General features: G+C 43.5%; 1 protein-coding gene and 1 long non-coding RNA gene across 49 annotated transcripts in view; both read right to left on the bottom strand.

The window, feature by feature from the left end:
- The window catches only part of ARHGAP17 (Rho GTPase activating protein 17), a 93,976-nt gene that overhangs the window by 62,544 nt on the left and 9,024 nt on the right, over window positions 1-22,408 (bottom strand). The window lies entirely within an intron of this gene.
- LOC145531595 (uncharacterized) lies at window positions 14,462-22,386 on the bottom strand. The gene is made up of 2 exons (XR_014072593.1): window positions 20,340-22,386; window positions 14,462-15,010 (listed from the first exon to the last, which is right to left on the bottom strand). It is a non-coding gene; the product is annotated as an uncharacterized LOC145531595 (long non-coding RNA).

The raw sequence follows: 22,408 nt of genomic DNA, 5'->3' as shown, positions 1-22,408 counted from the left end.
CTCTTTGTGACCCAATGAACTGTAGTCTGCCAGGCTCCTCTGTGCCAGGCAAGAAAACTAGATTGGGTTGCCATTTCTTCCTCCAGGGGATCTTTCTGACCCAGGGATCAAACCTGCATCTCCTACACTGCAGGTAGATTCTTTACCGCTAAGCCATCAGGGAACCCCAGGCGCTTAGTAAATATATACTGAATGAATGAATGACAAAGTAAGTGACTGTCACAATGACAGCGAAAGATTTGCAATAAAGAATATTCTAGATTTCAAAAGAGATATCAAGGAAAAAATTCAGTCACACTAAGGCAAAAAAACAGCCACACATAAATACAGATTTGCCTTTCACTGTAAAATTCACAATGACTACAATTAAAATGTGATATTCTCTTCTGAAATTCATCCTTCTTTCATTTTAAAAAAAAAGTAAACCATCCCTATGACCAGGGGTCAGCAAACTATGGCCTGTAGGTCAAATCCAGCTTACTGACTATTTTTGCATGGACAGCAAGCTAAGAAGAGTTTTTATTTTTTAATGGTTGAAAGAACTCAAAAGAGCGATAAACTATTTCATCACATGCAAAAATTATGAAATTCAGGTTTCGGTGTGCACAAGTCAAGGTTTCTTAGGGAGCGGCCTGGCTGATCTGTTGATATATTATCTATGGCTGCATTCACTACAGCAACAGAACTGAATTGCTGCAACAGAGACCGTGTGATCTGCAGAGCTCAGAACACCAGCTGGTCGTTCATAGGAAAAGTTTGCTGACCCGGGGGCTGCAGCAGTGATGGTTACAGTGTGTGGTGCAAACCACGCCCACAGGCTTTTGAGAATCACTTTGTGGACTGGTATGTGAGGCTGGTCTGGAGGTGTATTTTCTCTGCCTCGTGTTCAAGAAGCAGCTGCTAAAGTGAATGTGGGTTGCTGGCTCTGACAATATCGTTCAAAGGTGGAGGCACAGCCCAGGGCTGGTCATGCTGGTGACAGTGAAAAATCAGAAATTAAGCTTCCGCTCCTCCTACCCACTTCCACCCACCCATGTTCCCCCAAAAACACACATAGCGACGGTTTTCTCCTTGATTCCAGCTTGTAAACAGATTGCAGGATGAGAAATAAATAAATACAATTGTCTGGTCAGGCATGGCATTTTTTCTGGAAAGACTAGATAATAAATATTTTAGGCTTGCAAGCCACATCGTCTCTGCTGCAATTACTCAGCACTGCCATGTAACACAAAAGCAGCCAGGGACAACATAAAAATGAATGAACCCGGCTGGGTTCCAATAAACTTTATTTATGGACACTGAAATCTGAATTCACATAATCTTCACATGTCAGGAAATAGTATTCTTCTTTTGATTTTTTTTCAACCATTTAAAAATGCAAAAACCATCGTGAGTCTACTGCAGCTGGATTTGGTCCATAGGCCACAGTTTGCTGACTCCTAATCCATGTACAAGTGAAATACGGTTTCCCATGAAACTCCAATCCTTTTTAATCACTTCCAAATTCTTCTGACTTTGAAGGGGGATTTCTGCACTTTCCCAACTTGCATTTCAGACACTGGCTTTTCAGGACACCACTAGATCACTCCTCTTTAGTCCCCTCAGCTACTCTGGGGGCTCATCTTTCTACCCACCCAGTACCCTCTCTATCCAGGGATGCAAATCAGTGGTACAGGAGCCAGAACTATCATCTAACATTGAGGGCTTCCATTGCCTCCAAGATTACAGTGCTGCCATTTTTTGGTTTAGAAATTCACAAGAGATCAGAGTTCTATAGGTTTTTCACTTACACTTTCGCTTTGATATGCCAATTAAAGTGGGGAGAAAAAAAAAGAAATGGGACATGGAGAGAATTTTTAATAAACTGATTTTAAATTCTGATTATCTGCAAATACCTAAATGCATCTTTGATGAACAAGATAAACTCTGATCAATCTTTTGCAGATTCTCAATATCATACGTGGGGCAACAGCACTGCATGGTCACTGCATGCACCAGAATTTATATTCTCAGATGAATTACAGCAGCCAGACCTACGGCTAAGTGGTCTATTTCATTCTGCTGGGAACCAGATTTTGTGCAACGCTGTCATCTCCTGTTACAAGTGTTTACAAAATCCCCTTGAGCCTGGGCTCCGAGTTTGGGCTCACTCATCTGATTTCACCGTGAGCCAGGGGACTACTGAGTGAGTTTTTCCTGTTTTATCTCATTAGATTAGCTGTCTTCTTAAGTTCCTGGGAAGGAATTGCAAATCTACTTAATTGGATTTTAAAAATAAAGGCCCCTCTGACAATTTATAAATGAATCAATTTGCAACACATTCCACAAAGTAATTTTAAAGCCTTAAAGGAGCGTTTAAAGAACTCTCAAGGGATAGTATGGGGGAAAAAATCTCCATACACAATGCTGAAAAGAAACTGGGTACTAATTGGCTATATCCCAATACAAAATAAAAAGTTTAAAAATATCAGAGGGAAAATGATTAAGGAGAAACTGTTTTGGTAATAGTATGGGTGACAAACATCTCATAGTTCTCTACTTTGATTTATTTCCCCAAATGGTGGGATTTTACCCACATATTTACAGCTGCTCTAAGTAATATATATTTTTTTACTTTAAATAACAATAACAAATCCTATAAATCTTAACTGAATCTCTGTAATATTATTTGAATTTGAATCAATGACTGAGGTGAATTATTACATTTTAAAATAAATTGAATTGAGTTTTATCTTTTTCCTACATACATACGCTTGTCCCGCAGCTTTCTGTTTGGTCAGTTGGGTTTTGCCCCCCTCTGGCACCTGGAATGGAATCTATTTGCCATCCCTGCTGTAACCATGAGATAAGCCTAAAAGCTCCACTGAGGACTTCTGCTTTTGGCAAAGTGAGAAAGAAAGTTCACGGCCACCAGCACACTGTCTTTACTCCTTTCAGTGGTCGGGCATCCAAGTGCCTCCCTCCCAGGCCTGCTCTAGTCACTTACAGTACCTGCTCGTGCCTGCGGGCAGCTGAGTTTGCCATCTCAAAACTTCCTCTCAAAGATTCCTCAGACAGGTAAAAAATACGTGAGAAATATTTTGCAAAGCATTGCAACGCAAACAGTGCATGCGGAGCTGAGACCTCTGGTGGGAAGCGAGGAGGAGGACCAGGAAGGGGGTGGGGGGGTCTTGTTCACTGCCAAGCAAGGCAAGAGGCCAGCAGCAACTGCGAAGCCACGCAAAAAATCTAAATCCAAAGTGCCAAAGGCAAAGCCACACAAAGTCAAGGGCTCGGCTCTGACTCAGGGCCGGGGCCGCCGGTGGAGGCACTCCGCGTCTGAAGACAGGTTGTGCTGGCTCCCTTCCGAAGGCTTCTTCCTAAGTCAGCACATTTGGACTTTGGAAAGCATGTTCCCATAGAAAGCAGGTTATAAATGATCATTACGTTCTTAGTCCAGCTTAGAGGGACCTACTTCGCTTACAGCTTATCTAAACGACAGCCCTCGTGGGCGGGCGTTGGCTGAACCCAGGGAACAGCAGTAAAAAAAAAAAACCAGGAGATAACTGTGGTTCTCAACCATGGCTACACATTACAATTCTTTCAGAATAACGCAGGGGGCTTTCAAAATAATGCTGTCTATATAAATTCTGTCTATATAAAACGACCAGAAAAAGCAAATCTAGAGAGGCAGAAAGATGCCTAGTGGCCACCTGAAGGTAAGGGTGGAAATGTGGATTAGCCAGAGAGGGGAACGAGGGAGTCTTCCTGGGTGATGCCACTGTCTAAAATCAGATGGTGGTGATGTTTACCTGACTTTGCAGATTTGCTAAAAATCATCGAATTGGATACTTAAGATGGGTGATGGGTGAATTTAATGACATACAAAGTGTATCTCAGATTTCCCTGGTGGTCCATTGGTTAAGAATTCACTTGCCAATCAATGCAGGGGACATGGGTTCAATCCCTGGTCCAGGAAGATCCTACATGCCTCAGGGAAAATGCCACAACGACTGAAGCCTTAGAACCCATGTTCCTCAACAAGAGAAGTCACCACAATGAACCCCAAGCACTGCAACTAGAGAAGGCCTTTTCGCAGCAACAAAGACACAGAGAAACCAAAAAAAAAAAAAGAGTATATCTTAATGAAGCTGTTAAAAAAAAAAAAAAAGAATAATAGCTGGACCCCCCAAACCAGAAAGGCTGAATCAGAACTTTGAAGGGTGAGGCCTGGCTTTTTTTTTTTTTTAAAGCTCCCAGCCCACCCCAAAGTGTAGCCAGGGCTGAGAACCCCTGCGTTAGACAGTCAGAGGCGGTGGCAGAGGAAGTACCAGGACACGGTGGAGAGAGGGAGGAGCAGTAAATGTAGACAGAGGAGAGAGCCCTCAGTGTTCCTGGATAACAGGCCACAGACACTCTCCTTCGAGGTCAAGACCAATCAGGATGTGGTCTGATGGGAATGACTCACAACCGGGCTCAGGCTCTTCCTTCTCAGGCAGAGTTTGCTGAGGGGTAAGAAACTAATGGATGCCAGACTCTAAGTTTCATTTTAAGTTTCAGGGAAAAGGAGACACAGCATGACAGGAGCTGAGAGTCAGGGCTCTGGAGTCAGACAGACCTGACTTTGAATACCAGTGCTGCGGTCGGCTAAGCTGCAGGGCTTCCCTGGTGGCTCAGAAGGTAAAGAATCTGCCTGCAATGCAGGAGACCCAGGTTTGATCCCTGCGTGGGGAAAACCCCCTGGAGGAGGGAATGGCCACCCACTCTAGTATTCTTGCCTGGAGAATTCCATGGACAGAGGAGCCTGGAGGGCTACAGTCCATGGGATCACAAAGAGTCGGACACGACTGAGCAACTAACGCACACCAACTGCAAACAGGAGGCTCCACTTCCTCCACCGTAAAATGAGAATAATCCTAAAACCTTCAAAGAGGAATAACCATAATACCGTCACTTTAGTGGTTATTTCGAAACGCCACTTATCTCATTTGACTGATCTCTCCTAAACCTGGTCTCTGGCACTGAGTGACGGTTCATGGAATGTTAGCCGTTCTGAGAATTACAGCAAAGGACAACCACCTGCAGATAAAACCAAGACAGTCCGTCTAAGAAAAAGCTTTCCCTAGTCATCAAGCTGTTGTAGCTCCTCCTGGGAGAAGTCACGGCTGAGCCCAGACCACACAAAGACAAAAAGCTATGTCACACTTATACAGCGGGAACAGGGCAGGCTGGTCAGTTGCAACAAAGGCTTGGTTGTGATAATGCTGTGTGGGCTGCAGGCCACCAAAGAGAAGCACAGGCACACAATACACAGAAACTTAGAGATCAAATATGTGGTGAGTTGGCAAAACCCTTCATCAAAGGATCAACATCTTAAGCGGCTGAGCCTCACGGGGACGGTAATGAGGCTGTAAAAATGCCAGCGTCGGTGGCTCTCAAGTGCGTGCTCGCAGAGAGGCCGAAGAACTCTGCACACAGAAACCACCTGAGGAAGGATCTGCCACAAGGTGTTTCTGATCTTCATGCGTTCAGCCTGTATTCATGGAGCTCTCTCTAAAGGTCAAGAACTGGAAAGGGAAGAAAAGAGAGAGATGAACCACAGTCTCCACCCTGGGGGAGCTGATGGGAAAGACAGCCAAGTAAACAGGTTGGCGTGGAGCTGCAGAAGTACAGAGAGAAGGGTAATGGACTGCACGGCCAGGAGAGGTTTTGCAGGGAAGCCATCCAAGAAGATCTCAGATACGGCGTGGGGGAAGGGATCTGGAGAGGGCGCTGCACTGGGGCACAGAGTGCTGGGGGAGGCGACCCGGCTGGAACAGAGGCTCTGCCTGCTATGGGAGCAGAGCCAAGGGGGGCCACTGACGGTGTCTCGGCAGTGGAGTGGCAAGGCGAGGATCAGGTCTGAACTTTAGAATGACAGCTCTGAGAGCAGGATGCAGGCAGGAAGAACACCTGGAGGACCCCAGGCATCATCCAGGGGATAGGATAAGAAGAGAGACCCGCCCCTCACAGTGTCCTGCCGGCCAACGACATGCCGCTATTTTAACAGGAATAATAGGGCAGAATTTATAAATTATAAACTAATGGCTTCAAAAGCATGTTTTAAAAGTTCCAGAAAAATGTATAAAGTATGGAGCTCTCCCTGCTCAAGAAGAAATAAATCAAACGCTGACACTAAAATTCATGGATTGGACTTCCCTGGTGGTACAGTGGATAAGAATCCGCCTGCCAATCAGGGACGCGGGTTCAATCCCTGGTCCAGGAAGATTCTACATGCCATGGAGCAACTAAGCCTGTGCACCACAACTACTGGAGCCCAGGTGCTCTAGAGCCCACAAGCCACAACTACTGAACCTGCGTGCTGCAACTACTGAAGCCCATGTGCCTAGTGCCTGTGCTCCACCACAAGAGAGGTCACCACAATGAGAAGCCTGTGCACCACAGAGAGAGCAGCCCCTGCTCTCCTTAACTAGAGAAAAGCCTGCACAGCAAAAAAGACCCAGTGCAAACCCCCCAAAAATACATAAAATTCATGAATTATAACCTGTTTAAACCACTGTATTTCCAATATTAAATTAAGACTTTGCATCTATTCTTTCTTTTTAAAAAAAAAATGAAAGCACTTTCACATATATTATTTCAGTTTCTTACCTCTTACGGGGTAATTTTTATTATCCCCATTTCATGGATGTGGAAACTGAGGCAAACATCTGTTAAATAAATTACAGAATGAAACAAAACTCTTTGGACCCTCAGAAAGAGAGCAATTTCAAGATCATTAACCAAAGTTGAGTCTCTCTGAATTAATTTTCATGCTAGATGCTGGTCCCCTAGCTTCACCACAAACTAACCGTATGATCTAAAAACACATTGTTTACCTTCCTGTGTCTCACTTTATTTATATTTGCATCAACGATCTTATACAATTTTTAAAAAGCCACAATAAAGCAGCAAATGAGAGGATATTTTGAAACCTGCAAAACCGTGCTTTGCAAATTAAGGACTGCATCTCTATAAACAACAATCAATGTTTTTTTAAAAGCAGGTAATACTGAGAATCTGGGTAAGTGTGGACCTTCTAGGTTTCTACAAGGAATACACATCACGGATGTAGCACAGAAAGTTCCATGATTAGTGTGGTGCACAAGACAAGGGGGAAAAAAATTCACCTGGAAAAATGGGGTGAGGCTGCTTTTGAGGGATGACGGACAGATTCTGGGTGGAGAACAGCATCAATCTTCACTTGCCCTTTTCTAAAGGTCAAAGGCAAGAGTGTTCCAACACCACAGCTTGATGGATGAATGGATGCTGTGGATGACTCGAAACAGAAAATGGATATTTTCAAAAGAGGCCTTTACTCAAATGAAATGCTAACTGAGTGGAGCTTGCAGCCCAACACTGAGCTGCCGTCGCGCAAATTTTGCCATTAACCTTCCCAAGTGGTTAGTCACTGAACAAATATTTGTTGGCTTCCCTTCCATGGGTCATCACAAGTAAGAGATACAGCCCCTGCCCTGACAAGCTGGAGGACTATAAAGGAAAACACACGACTACCTCCTGTGCAGTGAGTGCTCCAATGAGAAGCCCAGCACCCTCCAAGAGGGGTAGTTGTCTGTTATTACCACCATAGTTAACATTTACTGAACTCAGACCGTGTGCTTAGCACTATTCCAGGTGCTTCTGAGAATTAATTCCTGGGATTTTCCCAGTGGTCCACTGGCTAAGACTCCAATCTCCCAATGCAGGGGACCCAAGTTTGATCCCTGGTTGGGGAACTAAGATCCCCCATGCTGCAACTAAGAGTTTGCATGCTGCAACAAAGATTTGGCACAGTCCAATAAACAAATAAAATATTTAAAAAAAAAAGAATTAATTAAGGCACAACAATAACTTTGTGGGGTGAGTAGTATTAATATCATCTTCATGTTACAGATGAGGAAACTGAGGCACAGAGAGGTCACTTGCTCAAGGGTTTCACAGCTAAGCTCTGAATCTGGGCAATTTTATTCCAGAGATCCTGTTCTTAATGTCTGTTCCGGATGCTTTACATATAGTAACTCATTTGATCCTCAAGACGATGACGAGATCAATACTGCTATTACATTCATCTTACAGATGAGAAACCGAGGCACAGAGAAGCTGATTAACTTGCCAATGGTTACAGAGCCAAGAGAGGGCATCCAGTGCAGACTAAAGACACCAGAAAGGTTTTCCGAAGCTAGTGATGGTGAATTGGAGTTTGAAGCATGGGTGTTGGATAGAGAAAAAGGCACAGCGAGGCAGTGAGGACAGAGGTAAGAGGGAGAGCATGAGAGGAACAGACACACGATGATACAGGTAGGGGAGAAGCCCCTTTAGCTCAGATGCACAGGCCTGCTGTACTTGGAAGGCAAATCAGGAGAACCAGAGCAACCTTCCAGGACCCTGGGCCTCACACAGAGCGAGAGATGGAGGCAGTCCATCCCTTAGGGAGGGGTGGGAGAGCTGGCACTTCCCACCCCGGGCTGCCCAAGGCACAAGTATGCAGAGCCTGCTTAAGGGCAGGGGAGAGCAGAGAAGCCTGCAGGACTTTGGGCCATAACATGAGTTAGGGCAGTGGTCCTCAACCACAGGGAGGGACAGGAGAGCTGAGAAAAGCTCTCTTGATGCAGGCACACAAGTCCTACTAAAAAGGATAAGCAAGAAAATTGAGCTAAAAGAGCCCGGACAGAGGGAAAATTTTCATCCCACCCTCAAAGAAGTTGAAGCCTGTGCCTGGAGTCACACAGCAGACTAGACAGATTTGGGTCCTCACAAAAATGACCTGACAGAAGAGGCACATGCTCTCAGTCTCTGCACACGTCTGGAATTCAATCAAGACCTAACCACAGGAAAGAAACAGAAAACATGCATTATTAAGATGGGATAGAGTCAAACAGAACTAGATCTAAAGATAGCCAAGATGTTGGAATTACCTTGCAGGGACTTTAGAATAATTATGATAAAAATATTAAAGGAGCTAATGAAAAAGGCATGCATAGATGAGGGATTTTAGAGGAGATTTGGAAAATGAAACTAATTATCCAAGCTAAGATATAAAGTATCTAAAACCTATGGGACAATATCAGTCTCACACATATGCAACTATACAGTGCTCAAGGGAAAAAAGAAAGAACATAAGACAGAAGAAATGGTTGAACAAACAATGGCTGAAAAGTGTCCAATTTAATGAACAATATCAAACCACTGACCCAAGCTCAGAGAACTCTTAGTGGGATAAACACAAAGGAAAACATACCTAAAAAGAACAAAGTCAGAAATTCTCTGGTGGTATAGTGGGTAGGAATCCACTTGTCAATGCAGGGGACACAGGTTTGAACTCTGATCTGGGAAAATTACACATGCTGTGGGGCAACTAAGATCATGCACTACAACTACTGAACCTGTGCTCTAGAGCCTGAGAGTAGCAATTTCTGAGCCTGTGTGCCACCGCTACTGAAGCCTATGCACCCTAGAGCCTGTACTCTATAACAACAGAAGCCACTGCAGTGAAGAGTAGATCCTGGTTGCTGTAACTAGAGAAAGTCTGAACACAGCAATGAAGACCCAGTGCAACCAAAAGTAAATGAATAAATAAAAATAATTTTTTTTTTTTTTTTTAAAGATTAAGGTCAAGGACTTCCTTTGTGGTCCAGGGGTTAAGAACCTGCACTTCCAATGCAGGGGGCACAGGTTTGATCCTTGGTCTGAGAACTAAGATCCCCTATGCTGCACGGTGTGGCCAAACTAAAAACAAACAAACCTAAAAAACAAAGATCAAGGTCAAATTGTTGAAACTCAAAGATAAAGAGAAAATCTTAAAAAGCAAAGAGGAAAAAGAAGAAGAAAAAAAGGAGGGCACTTCACAGACAAGGGCACAACAACAAGAATGATGGCTGACTTGTCATCAGAAACACTAGGCCCAGATGACAATGGAATAACACCTTTAAAGTGGCGAGAGAAAAAAAGTCAACCAGTGAGTCCACATCAAATGCAGATTTTCCTCAAAGATGAAGGCAAAATAAAGACATTTTTAGAGAGACAAAGGTTAAAAAGATTTCATCTTTTGAAGACCTCACTACAACACTGCAGTGGGGAGGACTGCGGAGATGGAGAGAGTTGAGGCATAAGACATCCCTGCTTATCCAGTTTGGACTGGGGAAAGCTCTGAGCTCTCACTTCCCATGCCAAGTCCGATTAGTCATGGCTGCCTGTAGCCTGGGTCAGAGAGGCACTATGGGCCTGTACCCAAACTCCCTGGAAAACAGAACCAGACAGACTGACAATGACAGAAAGATGGGCCAGTCATTCTAACCATGGATACGTTTGTCCCAGGCATTCAATGTCAAATTCAATGTCACACCCTAGTTTCACCATGCAGGCAGATTAGGCACAGTGAAATGTTAAGAGATTTCATCTACCTTCTAGTAGAGCATCAGAGGACAGTTTAACACAAAGAAGACAGCCAGTTTTTAGCTTTCAGATTTTAACTGCTTACATCTCTGAAGTCTTAGGAGATAAAGTAAAAACTTTGGGCTACAAGTGTGCTAGGCAATTTAGAGTTGACTTCTCAACCTTGGCACCACTGGCATTTTGGTCCAGATAATGTCTTCTTGCTGGGGGTGCTGTCCTGGGCACTGCAGAACGTTAACAGTGGCCCTGGATCCTTCTGCTTAGAAGCCGATGGCAGTGTATCCCCTTTACTCCAGAGATGACAACCAAAATTATCTAGGTATATCACCAAATGTTGGGGTGGGGGGGGCAAAACTGCCCTCAGTTTTGGTTAATAGAAAGCACCTTGATGGCCGTCAGAGAGAAAGGAAGGTGGCATTCTTTCGGTGTGAAGATCAATGTAATTTATTCACATGAATGGGATGGGAGGTTGAAGGAAGAGAGGGCATACTCCTCCAATTTTGTAATGACCTAGAAAATAACTCCGTTTTTGTTTTATTAGTATTATTAGTATTATTCCTGATGATGTACATTTGGGGGAATCCTGTATCCTGGAAAATAAAAGAACATAGAAACTTCCTTAACTTCTTTTCCAAAGACTATTTCTTTAGTCCCTTGAGAAACGTTTTATGAAATGGTGACAGTACTTTCAAGAACTCTGTGCCTTTTTGTAACCACCCCCTCTTTTTTTTTTTTTTTTTTAAGTGGAGGTAATATCTTTTCTAGGGACTTTTCTTACAAATTGTTGTTCTGCCTTAGACAACGAATGAGCAAATAAGACTGCACTTGCTTTAGTCATCTGTAGAGCTACCTGCTACTCAAAAAGTCACTTGGGACATTTTCTGAATGGCTTACAGTAACTTATTTTTTAATTTTTTTTACAAAAATGTTTTTTAATATCTCTTCTAACATGTCAATAGATTTAAATGGGAGAGAATAAATAAATATGTATTTAGCCAATCATCTTAAATGAAACCATCTCCAATAATGTCTTAAGTTCCTCTCCTCAGCAGAGAATTTTCCTATCATGGATAATTTCAGGAAGCTATTAGTGGAGACGACAGTTCAGTTCGCTGTGCTGTAATATGTTATTATGATAGCTATGTCCCTAAGAATTTAGAAAAACTTCTGACTAAAAAATCAGCAGATCAAAAGGCAGAGGGAGAGCAATCCGAATGGAGCACATTAAGCGAGCACAGGAATTTCTATGGCATTACGGGGCAAATCTGGTATTTTATCATATCTGGATATCGTTCAAACAGGAAGCTAATCTTTTCTTACCACTACAAATGCTCTTATAAGTGAGAACATCTTATACATGCATGCCTCCTTTGCCACCTATAATTTTGAAAGCAGAATAGAAAAACACTCATAAAAGTGTTGATTTCAGAAGGTACCCCCTCACACACCCCCAGCTCCTTGTGGGTGGATGAAGGAGCTAAGTTTGCAAGGGCTCAAAGCCCCATCCACCATCTAAAACTTGTGTAAGTACGAGGTTACTTCACATTTCTGGGCCTCTGTTTCCTCATGTGGAAAAATGGAAATTGTTTAGTTGCTCAGTCGTGTCCAAGTCTTTGGCAACCTCATGAACTGTAGCCCTCCAGGCTCCTCTGTCCATGGGATTTCCCAGGCAAGAATACTGGAGTGGGTTGCCATTTCCTTCTCCAGAGGATCTTCCTGACTCAGGGATCGAACCCACATCTCCTGCATTGGCAGGTGGATTCTTCATCACTGAGCCACCAGGGAAGCTCCAAAATGGAGATACTGAGTTTCTAAGTTAGAGACCTGAAAGGATTGAAAACGATAATACATGTGAGGTGCTAATTCCTAGAATGCCCCTCAAATGGTTTCAGTTATTGTTTCATCACAGGATGTTAAGAGTACAGACTCTGGAGACAGACTTACAAGCTCTGTGGCCTCAGACAAATTATTGAATCTGTTTTCTCACCTCTAAAAGGGGATAATCCGATACAATTGTGCTGGGTATTAAGTGAGTCGGTACATAACTAGCACTTGGAATAGTGCCCGGTATACAGTAAGCACCCAAATAAATGTACGCTATCGTTATTACAATGATTTTTCTTTGGAAGGATGTTTCTGGCAACCATGTGGAAAATGACTGAGGGGAAGACACACTGGAAAACAACACTTAAGAGACCCACCTATACGAGATCCAAGTCAGGGAAGAGGAGGGTCCAGACCCCAAGAAAGCAAGCACTGGGCAGGGCTTCCCTGGTGGTCCAGTGGTTAAGAAACTGCCTTGCAATGAAGGGGACACCAGTTCAATCCCTGGCCAGGAAGATCCCGCACTCTGTGGGACAACTAAGCCCATGCACCAAAACTACTGAGCCTGTGTGCTGCAACTACTGAAGCCCGTGAGCCTAGAGTCTGTGCTCAGCTACAAGAGAAGCCACTGCAGGAGAAGCCTGTGCATCACTAGAGAAAGCCCACGCGCAGCAACAAAGACCCAGCGCAACCAAAAACAAACGTTTAAGAAAGGGTGAAAAGAAAAAGGAAAGCAGTGGGCAGGCAGAGGAGGGGACAGGAGTTTCTACAGAGGTACAGTGATCAGGTCCTGGTGATGTGATGTGGGTGGGAAGCGAGAAGGAAGGGCCTAGAGTGATCACCAAGTTTCTATCTTGAGTGGCTGACTGGATAACAAGGCTCTTCACCTAGAGAGGAGATTTGGAAGGATCTGCAGGTCAGTTCGATGAGGGCAGCTCCAGAAATGCCGAGTTTCAGGGTTCTGTTGAACACTCAGGTGGAGCCGTCCTGTATGTTTTTTGATGTATGGTTCTGAAGCACAGAAGAGGTGTCCGGATGGGGGAGTTCAGATCATGCTGTAAGGACGAGCAGCAAACGTGGACTTGGGGGCGTTCACTCCAAATCCTACAGAGAAGATGGAGGCTGAGGACAGAAGGCTTGTGAACACAACAGAAGAGAGCCAAGGCAGGGAACAGAAGATGAGTCCCCTGGGAGGGGAGGGAAGAGGCGGGGAGACTGGTTAAAAATGCAAACGGTGGCAGAGGGGACAGGAAAGTATGAGGAGAATGGTTCCTGGAAGCCAAGATGCAGGGTGGAGGTGGGAGAGGCAAAGCTTTCTCAGAAAGCTGAGAGAAACCTGAAGACAGTTAGCAGTCAAGAAGAAAGAGCCAGTGAAGGGAGGGAGACCTGAAGAAGCAGAAAAGACTGGGGAAGACCAATGAAGAAAGGCCCCTGCGAGGTGGGCAGAGGAGAAGCAAGGATCAGTGTGAAGCTGGTACCCCTTGAGCATCAGGGACCGAGAACCGGGGGCTGCAGCCGGTCTTCTCGGCAGTTAGGAGGCAGGTCATCTGAGGAGAGTGGGTGTGTCTGGAGCCGGGTGGAGTAGGTTTGAGAAAAGTAAAAAGTCTGGCGAAGGCACTTAGGAAAATGGGATGGGAAACTCAGCCAAGGGTAGGAAGGCAGTATGAAAAACCCGGCCGAGCTTGGAGGCCATAAACTTTTGGCAGCCCTAACCTGCACAATTGGATGATCTTTCTGGACTGCGCCCTGCATCCCAGGTATTGGAGTGAAGCTGCCAAGAAGATAAAGGCGTCAGGCTGCTGGGCTGCAGAACAGGTCAAAGGAAAAGGCCAGCTAAACAGAGTTCTGAAAGCGGTGGCAAAGGGAGGCCACCAGGGTGGACTGAGGTTGGAAGAGGAAGGGGGCTTCATCGAGGGCAGGAGGAACTGGATTACAGAGAAATCTGAGAGTACAAGACTGCAGTCAGGAGGCAGACAGAGAATCTGGGGCTAAGACTTTAGTTCTTTCTCTTTTTTTTAATTTTTATTTTATATTGGACTATGGTTGATTCACAATGTTGCGATAGTTTCGGGTATACAGCAAAGTGATTTGGTCATACATATTTATATATCTACTCCTTTTCAAATTCTTTCCCTATTTAGGTGATTACAGACTATTAAGCAGAGTTCCCTGTGCTATATAGCAGGTCCTTGCTGGTTAGAACTATTTTATTTTTTTAATGAATGCATTTTCTTTTTTAAAAAAATATTTGATTTATCTTTATTCATTTGGCCACACAAAGTCTTAGTTGTGGCAGGTGAGATCTTTAGTTGTAGCATGTGGGATCTAGTTCCCTGACCAGGGATGCAACCAGGGCCCCTGCGTTGGGAGCATGGAATCTTAGCCACTGGACCACCAGGGAAGTCCCGTGGTTATCTATTTTAAATATAGTAGTGTGAATATGTCAATTCCAGAGTCTCAATTTATCCTTCCTCCCCTACATGGAAGTGGTTCTTAAATGCAATGGCACATTTCTCTCTGGAAAAGAAAGCCACTTCGCACTTCTACCAGCAGTGTGTGACACAGCCTTCCTCACCTCTCCCAAGGCAGCAATACAACATTAGTTTCAACTCTGCCAATTTGGTCAATGAAAAATGGAGTCTCAAAGTTTTGTGCTTCTTCAGTTCCTTGAATTTTAGAGAGTCTCACACATTTGCTGCTCATCTGTACTTCCCCTGTGACTTTCTGCTCATAGTATTTGCTTATGGCAGTGAAAGTGTTAGTTGCTCAGTTGTGTCTGACTCTTTGCGATCCCATGGGCTGTGGCCCGCCAGGCTCCTCTCTCCATGGGATTCTCCAGACAAAAAGACTGGAGTGGGTAGCCATTCCCTTCTCCAGCAGAACTTCCCGACCCAGGAATCGAACACTAGTCTCCTGCATTGCAGGTGGATTCTTTACTGCCTGAGTCACCAAGGAAGCCCCAGTAGAGTTCTCTAAAATGATTGGTAAGAAAGCTTTACATGTTAAGGATATTAACCCTCTGTTGTGGCTGCTCTTGATTTTTTACAGTTAATCATTCACCATAATTTTAATTATGATCTATGATAGAATTCTAGTTATGAGGCTAAATCTCAAGTCTATCTTTTGTTGTTCTCTGCATTTGTAAGGCAGAGCATGAAGTACTTTCCATATTTCCTTCTATTTATTTTATGGTTTTATTTTTTACACGAAACTCTTAACCCATTTGGAATTTATCTTGGCATGCAGTAGCGAGGTGAAATCTCACCTGACTCTTTTCCCCCAGTACTAACTTGCTGTCTCAGACTGTTTCCTTACTGTCTTATAATGTCTCCTTGTCACCTGCCAACTTCCTAAACATACCCGGGCCTGTTCTCTGGCGGACAAGTGTGGAAACACAGCAGGAAGGCCGACTCGGCCAAGGTCAGAGAGAGAGAGTGAGCTAGTGAACAGCACAGTCAGGATCTCAGACTCACCTCTCACCATACCCCAACTGCCCGAAAGCAATGTCAGCTTTCTCATGCCCTCATCTAAAAGTTTTAAAAACAACTAAATTAACAAACTGCCCAATAAGCTGATTTATATTAAGCAGAAGTAATTTGATGCGCTCATCAAATCTTATCAGTTAGAGAACCAGATTTCTGCTTTTGGCAGAGGAGGGCTCTCAGAGAGACCTCGAGTGTATATTTTGGAGACCAGCAGGACAATACACGCAGACAGATGTGTGAGGGACCCATCTGTACATTAAGGCCAGTTCACAGTCCAGAAACTGCAGCCCAGCATCTCTCTGATAACCAGTAGGCTTTCTGAGCTGCAGACTGTATAGATGGGTTTCCTTTAATCCTGGGGTTCTTGTCCATAGGCTGGAAGATGCCTGTGAAGTCCATGAAATTATATACAAGTGTGTATTTGTGGAGATTTTTTCTGGGGAGAGGATTGTTGGAACTTTCATCAAAATCTGTGGGTTAGCACGGTTTCTGTTCCTAAACACTATTCTAAGATTCAAAGACTACAATTAAGTCCATTAATCTGTGACCTACTGACCACTTGACAAGTTCTATGAACATATCGTCACATGTGCTCCATTTAAACTCCTCTCGTCAAAGGGAACCCTTTTGCACTGTTGGTGGGAATGTAAATTGATACAGCCACTGTGGAGAACAGAATGGAGATTTCTTTAAAAACTAGGAATAAAAAACTACCATATGACCCAGCCATCCCACTACTGGGCATATACGGAGAAAACCATAATTGAAAAGACACATGAACCCTTATGTTCACTGCAGCCCTATCTACAAGAGCCAGGACATGGAAGCAACCTAGACGTCTATCAACAGATGAATGGATAAATAAGTTGTGGTACATATGTGCAATAGAATATTACTCAGCCATAAAAAAGAAAGAATTTGAGTCAATTCTAGTGAGGTGGATGAACCTAGAGCCTGTTATACAGAGTGAAATAAGTTAGAAAGAGAAAAATATCAAATATTGATGCATATATACGGAATCTAGAAAAATAGTACTGATGAACCTATTTGCAGGGCAGGAATAGACATACAGACATAGAGAACAGACTTATGGACACAGTGGGGGCAGGAGAGGCTGGGACAAATTGAGAGAGTAGCACTGAAATATATACATTACCATATGTAAAACAGATAGCTAGTGGGATGTTGCTGTATAACACGGAGCTCAGCCTGGTGCTCTGAGACAACCTAGACGGGTGGGATGGGGTGGGGGCTGGGAGGGAGGTTCCAGAGGGAGGGGAACATGTATACCTATGGCCGGTTCATGCTGATGTATGGCAGAAACCAACACAACACTGTAAAGCAATTATCTTCCAATTAAAAGAAAAAAAGTTTAAAAAAAAAAACAGCTCCTCTCACTATTTCTCAGCTTTCTCTTCCAAGCCCTTCCTCAGCCAAGTGCATTGCAATTGTTTTCTCCATCCATACAGGTGAACTTCTACAAGCTCAGCATTCTTGCCATAAGATCACCTGTCAATCTTATGACTAAGACACAGGATAAAGGCTCATCATACATATTAAAAGGTGTGAGGCTAAAAGAAAAGAGCGGAAGGACTTCCCTGGTGGTCCAGTGATTAAGCCTCCACGCTTCCAATGCAGGGGGCGAAAGTTCGATCCTTGGTTGGGGAACTAAGATCCCACATGCCAAGTGGTGTGGCCAGAAAAGAGAGAGAAGGGTGGAGGGAAATGCTTGCTGATTTCCACTGGAAACCATTCGGGTTAGGACATGTGCATTTTAGCAGGATTTAAGCAATCACATGTTTCTGGAATGCCCATTAGGGGTGTAATCACATGTCCTTTATACAATATTGCTATAAACAATTATACGGCTAAACACTATTTTGGAGAGTCTAACTAATTAAATAAGGAAAGAAAAAGAAATCATCAAAATAATACCAAAAGAAATAGAAACAGACACAGATAATATTATATATACAGAAAAGCCAAAGAAGTAACAAAATTATCAATTGTAGCTAGAGAAGTTGTATAGTATATGCAAACATCAATATGACCCATGCTTACCAATTACACTAATTAGGCACTATTCCAAACAAGAACTATTGCAACAAAATATTTAGGAAGCACATAAAAGCCCTGGGTCCATAAAGAGATGTGTCATGCTCACGCTGTAAAGATATCAATTCTCCCCAGGTCTAGCTCCCAGGTTTCCCAGACCATAATTCCTGGGTTTTAGTTATTTCTGTCTCCTCAGGACCATAGCAGGCACCCAATAAATATTGTTTGGATAAGCGAGTGAGCTCCATATCAATCAAAATCCTAAATGAATTTTTCTAGGAACAAGAAAAGTGATACCAAAATTCATTTTTAGACAGAAACAGGAAAGAATACCTGAAAAAGAAGAGTTCATGGAAACCATGTGTACCAGATTCAAAACATGCTACAGATCAACAGTTAGTAAAACAGTGCGGTACTGGTGTGCATATACACACAGGCACACTAAAGCCATAAATCAAGGGAAGAGAAAGCGCAATCGAAAAAGTAGATATAAGAATTATATGTTTTAAAAAATAGATAAGCATTATAAAACACTGGAAAAGCCAAGTAACATGGTGTTATCTATTCCTGTAAGTAACATCTAACCATGCACCTCTTCCCTTCACCTCAAACATCATACTGTTAAATGTGTTTTCAAGACAAACGCCAGTGCCTTTGTCTTAGCTCCGGCCACCACCACTTCTCTCAGTCTGTTCCAGGGCTTCCTAGCTAGTCTCCTTTCACCTTCTCCTCTTTCCCTCCCTCCACCTGCTGCTAGAGTTGTCTTCCTAAAGAAAACCCACTTAATTTTCTCAACCTTCTGCATGTAAGGGCTCCCCAGATCCACTGCAATGGTCCCCAAAGCTGGAACAGAAGTCTTTCTACTGATGGTCTTTCACAGAGGATAACAAAAGCCAGTCAATACTACCTGACTTCAAAAAGTTGGGTGTTCGTGGTCATGGGTGATCATGTCTTTGAGTTCTGCCACGTCTGAGGCAGATTGGGTTGTTTGGGGATTATTATTAATTCCTAGCATGTCCAGAAATGCAAAAGCAGTGAGAGTAATGAAAAGGTTATGAGAGGATGAACAAGCATAATGGAAAGTAAAGAAACTAAAAGCTACAATGTGGGAAATAATGCCTCAATAGACTTTCCATGTACAGCACAACTGCCTTTTCAGGGGTAGCTGGTCATCCGTTTACACAAGGTGAAGAAAATTGAGTATACTGGTTTTAAGGCTTCTTAAAGCTTTGAAGAACCAATTTAGTTCTCCTACTAGATGGAAATGCATCCAGGGACTTGTGAATTGAAATGCCACAGTCATTCTGGACTTGAGATCATATGGATCTACACACAACCTTTCATTAGCTAATTTGAAAATAAGAGCGGGGTAGAGTTTTACCACTGTTAAGAGTCGGAATAGTTTCAATTTCTAGGCAAAAAAAATATTAAGTAAAGAATATACTTTTCAGGGTTTTAGGTTTTCCGCTATGAACTTTTCTTCTCTCTTGGAATTCTTAATCACCTGTCATCTCTTCCTGCCTGTTACCAAGACTACTAAAGTATCACATGTCAGAAAAGCTTCACTGAGCCCCCAGTATATTTCAGAGACCCCAAGCCTGAGCCCCTGCTCCATCTAGCCTGGCACTCACCACAGCTAGTGAAGCAGAAATACTCTGGTGTATTTCCCCAAGGCACAGCTGGGCATGGGTTCAAGCGGCCACTCCAGGCAATGCATCTGAAAGTATCCAATGACCATGTGAAATCCAACCTGGTAGATGTGTAAATATGCACGCTGACAGGTAACAGGTAGTTGCCTACAAGAATTTCCGCGTAGTTCTGAACATTTGTATATTTAAATATTTGCATTTATTTCAGCGTTTGTTTACCTAGTCTACAATTTATGATTTAAACTCTAGGAGGCAAAAACTTGGCTAACGCATGTGGAAGAACACTGAGAAACCATAGAAGAAATGCTGATGAAACATTAAAAGAGAGATCAAATTGACTACTAGATTAGACTATTGATAAGGAAGATACCTAAAAAAAGAATTGAGGGAAAGGAGAGGAAGAGAAACATCTTAAGACTAATTAAAAGGAAGAGGCCTATGCAAATAATAAGCCGTGAAATATCAAGACACAGGAAGCAAATCTTACAACCCAGAGAACTGAGGTGAACTGAATATGTTCTCTTATCATTTGCTACAAATAGGCTCTACCTATTCAAAATCAAGATATGGCATTAATATTTACTTACTAACACCTAAAATCCACTAGAATAGATACATTTGGCTGTATTATAATTATGTTTGTGTGTCTGTCTTCCCACTCAAGTTCCTAGGCGTCAGTTATATTTTTAACCCCAGCCCCTAGCATTTGACAGGTTCTCAATATACATTGGATATTCCCAGGTGGCACAGTGGTAAAGAATCCATTTTCCAATGCAGGAGACACGAGTTTAATCCCTGGGTCGGGAAGATCATCTGGAGGAGGACATGGCAACCCACTCTAGTATTCTTGCCTGGAGAATCGTACAGACAGAGGAGCCTGGCAGGCTTCAATCCATAGAGTCGCAAAGAGTCAGACATGACTGAAGCAACTTAGCACATGTGCACAATACACGCTGGTTGAGCTGAATTGGTAACTGAACAGTGAAACTGACAACTGAACATTAATTCCATGGCAATTAAATACACAAAGGACGTACAGAAAACTTGAACGTATAAGGAAACACAAATGTAGTGACAATGGTCATTTCAACTTTAGTGGAAAAAATGAAAATAAGTAGTGAATTAAAAAAAAAAGACAACATCTGGACTTCCCCAGTGGTCCAGTGGTTAGGAGTCCACCTGCCAATGCAGGGGACACAGCTTTGATCCCTGGTCTGGGAAAATTCCACATGCCAAGGAGCAGCTAAGCCAATGTACCACAACTACTGAAGCCCGTGCACCTAAAGCCTGCTTTGCAATTAAAGAAGCCACGGCAATGAGAAACCCACACACCTCAATGAAGAGTAGCTCCTACTCACCACAACTAGAGAAAGCCTGCGTGCAGCAACAAAGCCCCAGCACAACCAAAAATAATTACTTAAAAAAAAAAAATGTCGTATGGCAAAAACCACTACAATACTGTAAAGTAATTAGCCCCCAACTAAAATAAATAAATTTATTAAAAAAAAAAAGATGTCTAGGGCTACGAAGGTGATAGTGAGAGATGGCACTCATCATGTCTTGCATGGTGATGTGCCTTGCTGCGGGACATACTTGCTGTAAATGTCCTGCAAATGAAATGATCGTGTTGTCATGTTAGCAGGCAATTTGCAGTACACGCCTGCCTGCTCAGTCGCTCAGCTATATCCAACTCTTGTGACCCCATGGAGTGCAGCCGCCAGGCTCCTGTGTCCATGGGATTTCCCAGGCAAGAATACTGGAGTGGGTTCCCATGCCCTTCTCTAGGGGATCTTCCCGACCCAGGGATCGAACCTTCGTTTCCTGCTTGACAGGTGGATTCTTTACCGCTGAGCCACCAGGGAACACCCAATTTGCAGTACACTGACTACAAAAATACTGATTTCCTACAAATGTATGGATTCGAAACTCCAGATAACTCATCAGGAACAAAATAATAATAATTTAGAGGTGAATGGTTAAGATCATTAAAACAGCAAGAGGCCATGTCAAAAGTAAGGGGAGAGCTAGATGTTCCTCAGAAGGGATAAGGACCAGCTCAAGTCAGCAGAGGCAGCTGGAAGGCCACTGTGGGTCCAGGTGAAAAAAAAAATGAAAGCTTGAACTGAGGTCATTGGAAGAATGGTCTTCGAGGGGCAGAGACCAAGTCAAAAGATACTCAGGAGGCAGAACTGCCAGACGGTGGTGAGAGCCTGGATATGAAAAAGGGGGGGTTGGAAGGGGAGGGCGGGCCTGACAGGCAACTGAGTAGGTGTGGTGGCATTCCACACACTAGGGCAAGAGTCAGCAAACTCGTCCGTAAAGGGAACAGATGGTAAACGGCATAGGCTCTGTGGGCCATACGATCACCGTTAACACTAACTTAGGTCTGCTGCATCAGCGCACGGCTACTATCTTTTTTTTTATAAAGCAGGTGGTGGACAGGATTTGGCCTGCGGGCCAAAGTTTGTCGACCTGGAGACTAGGGAATCCAAGGAAAGGAGATCAATCTGGGGATGAAGTTCATGAGTTCAAGGTTAGCAGGACACTTAAAGTGGAGACGTTCAGTCTAGGGACAAAGAGATGCTAGGGCCAGACGCATAAAATTGGCAGTCGGCAGTCGTGTGGTGGCAGTGATGGGGCCGAGATCCCCCGGGGGAAATGGCCTCAGAAGAGAAGGGATGAAGGGCACTTCCCTGTCCCAATCCAGGGCAGGTGGGCAATGTCACCTCAGCTCACTATGGCCCTGGAAAGACAGAGGCACTATAACCTAACCTCCCTTAACTCCTTTATCTTAAAAAGAGGCTCCTATTTTAACACAGGGCTTTCATTCCCTTTTCCAAGGTTGATGACTTCCAAGATGGAGTTTCAGTGTCATAGATGGAAAAGAAAACTTCCCACTGGCTGGAAAACAAGGCAATTCTAAACTAAAATTCCTATTGACTTTTTAATGTTTCATTTTTACTATGAATTTTATACTCAAAACAT

The sequence above is a fragment of the Giraffa tippelskirchi genome, chromosome 13, assembly GCF_054371585.1.
Source record: "Giraffa tippelskirchi isolate mGirTip1 chromosome 13, T2T-mGirTip1v1.2.pri, whole genome shotgun sequence".
Taxonomy (NCBI): Eukaryota; Metazoa; Chordata; class Mammalia; order Artiodactyla; family Giraffidae; genus Giraffa; species Giraffa tippelskirchi.
Note: the sequence above shows the minus strand (reverse complement) of the source record. Positions and strands in the feature narration are given on the sequence as shown.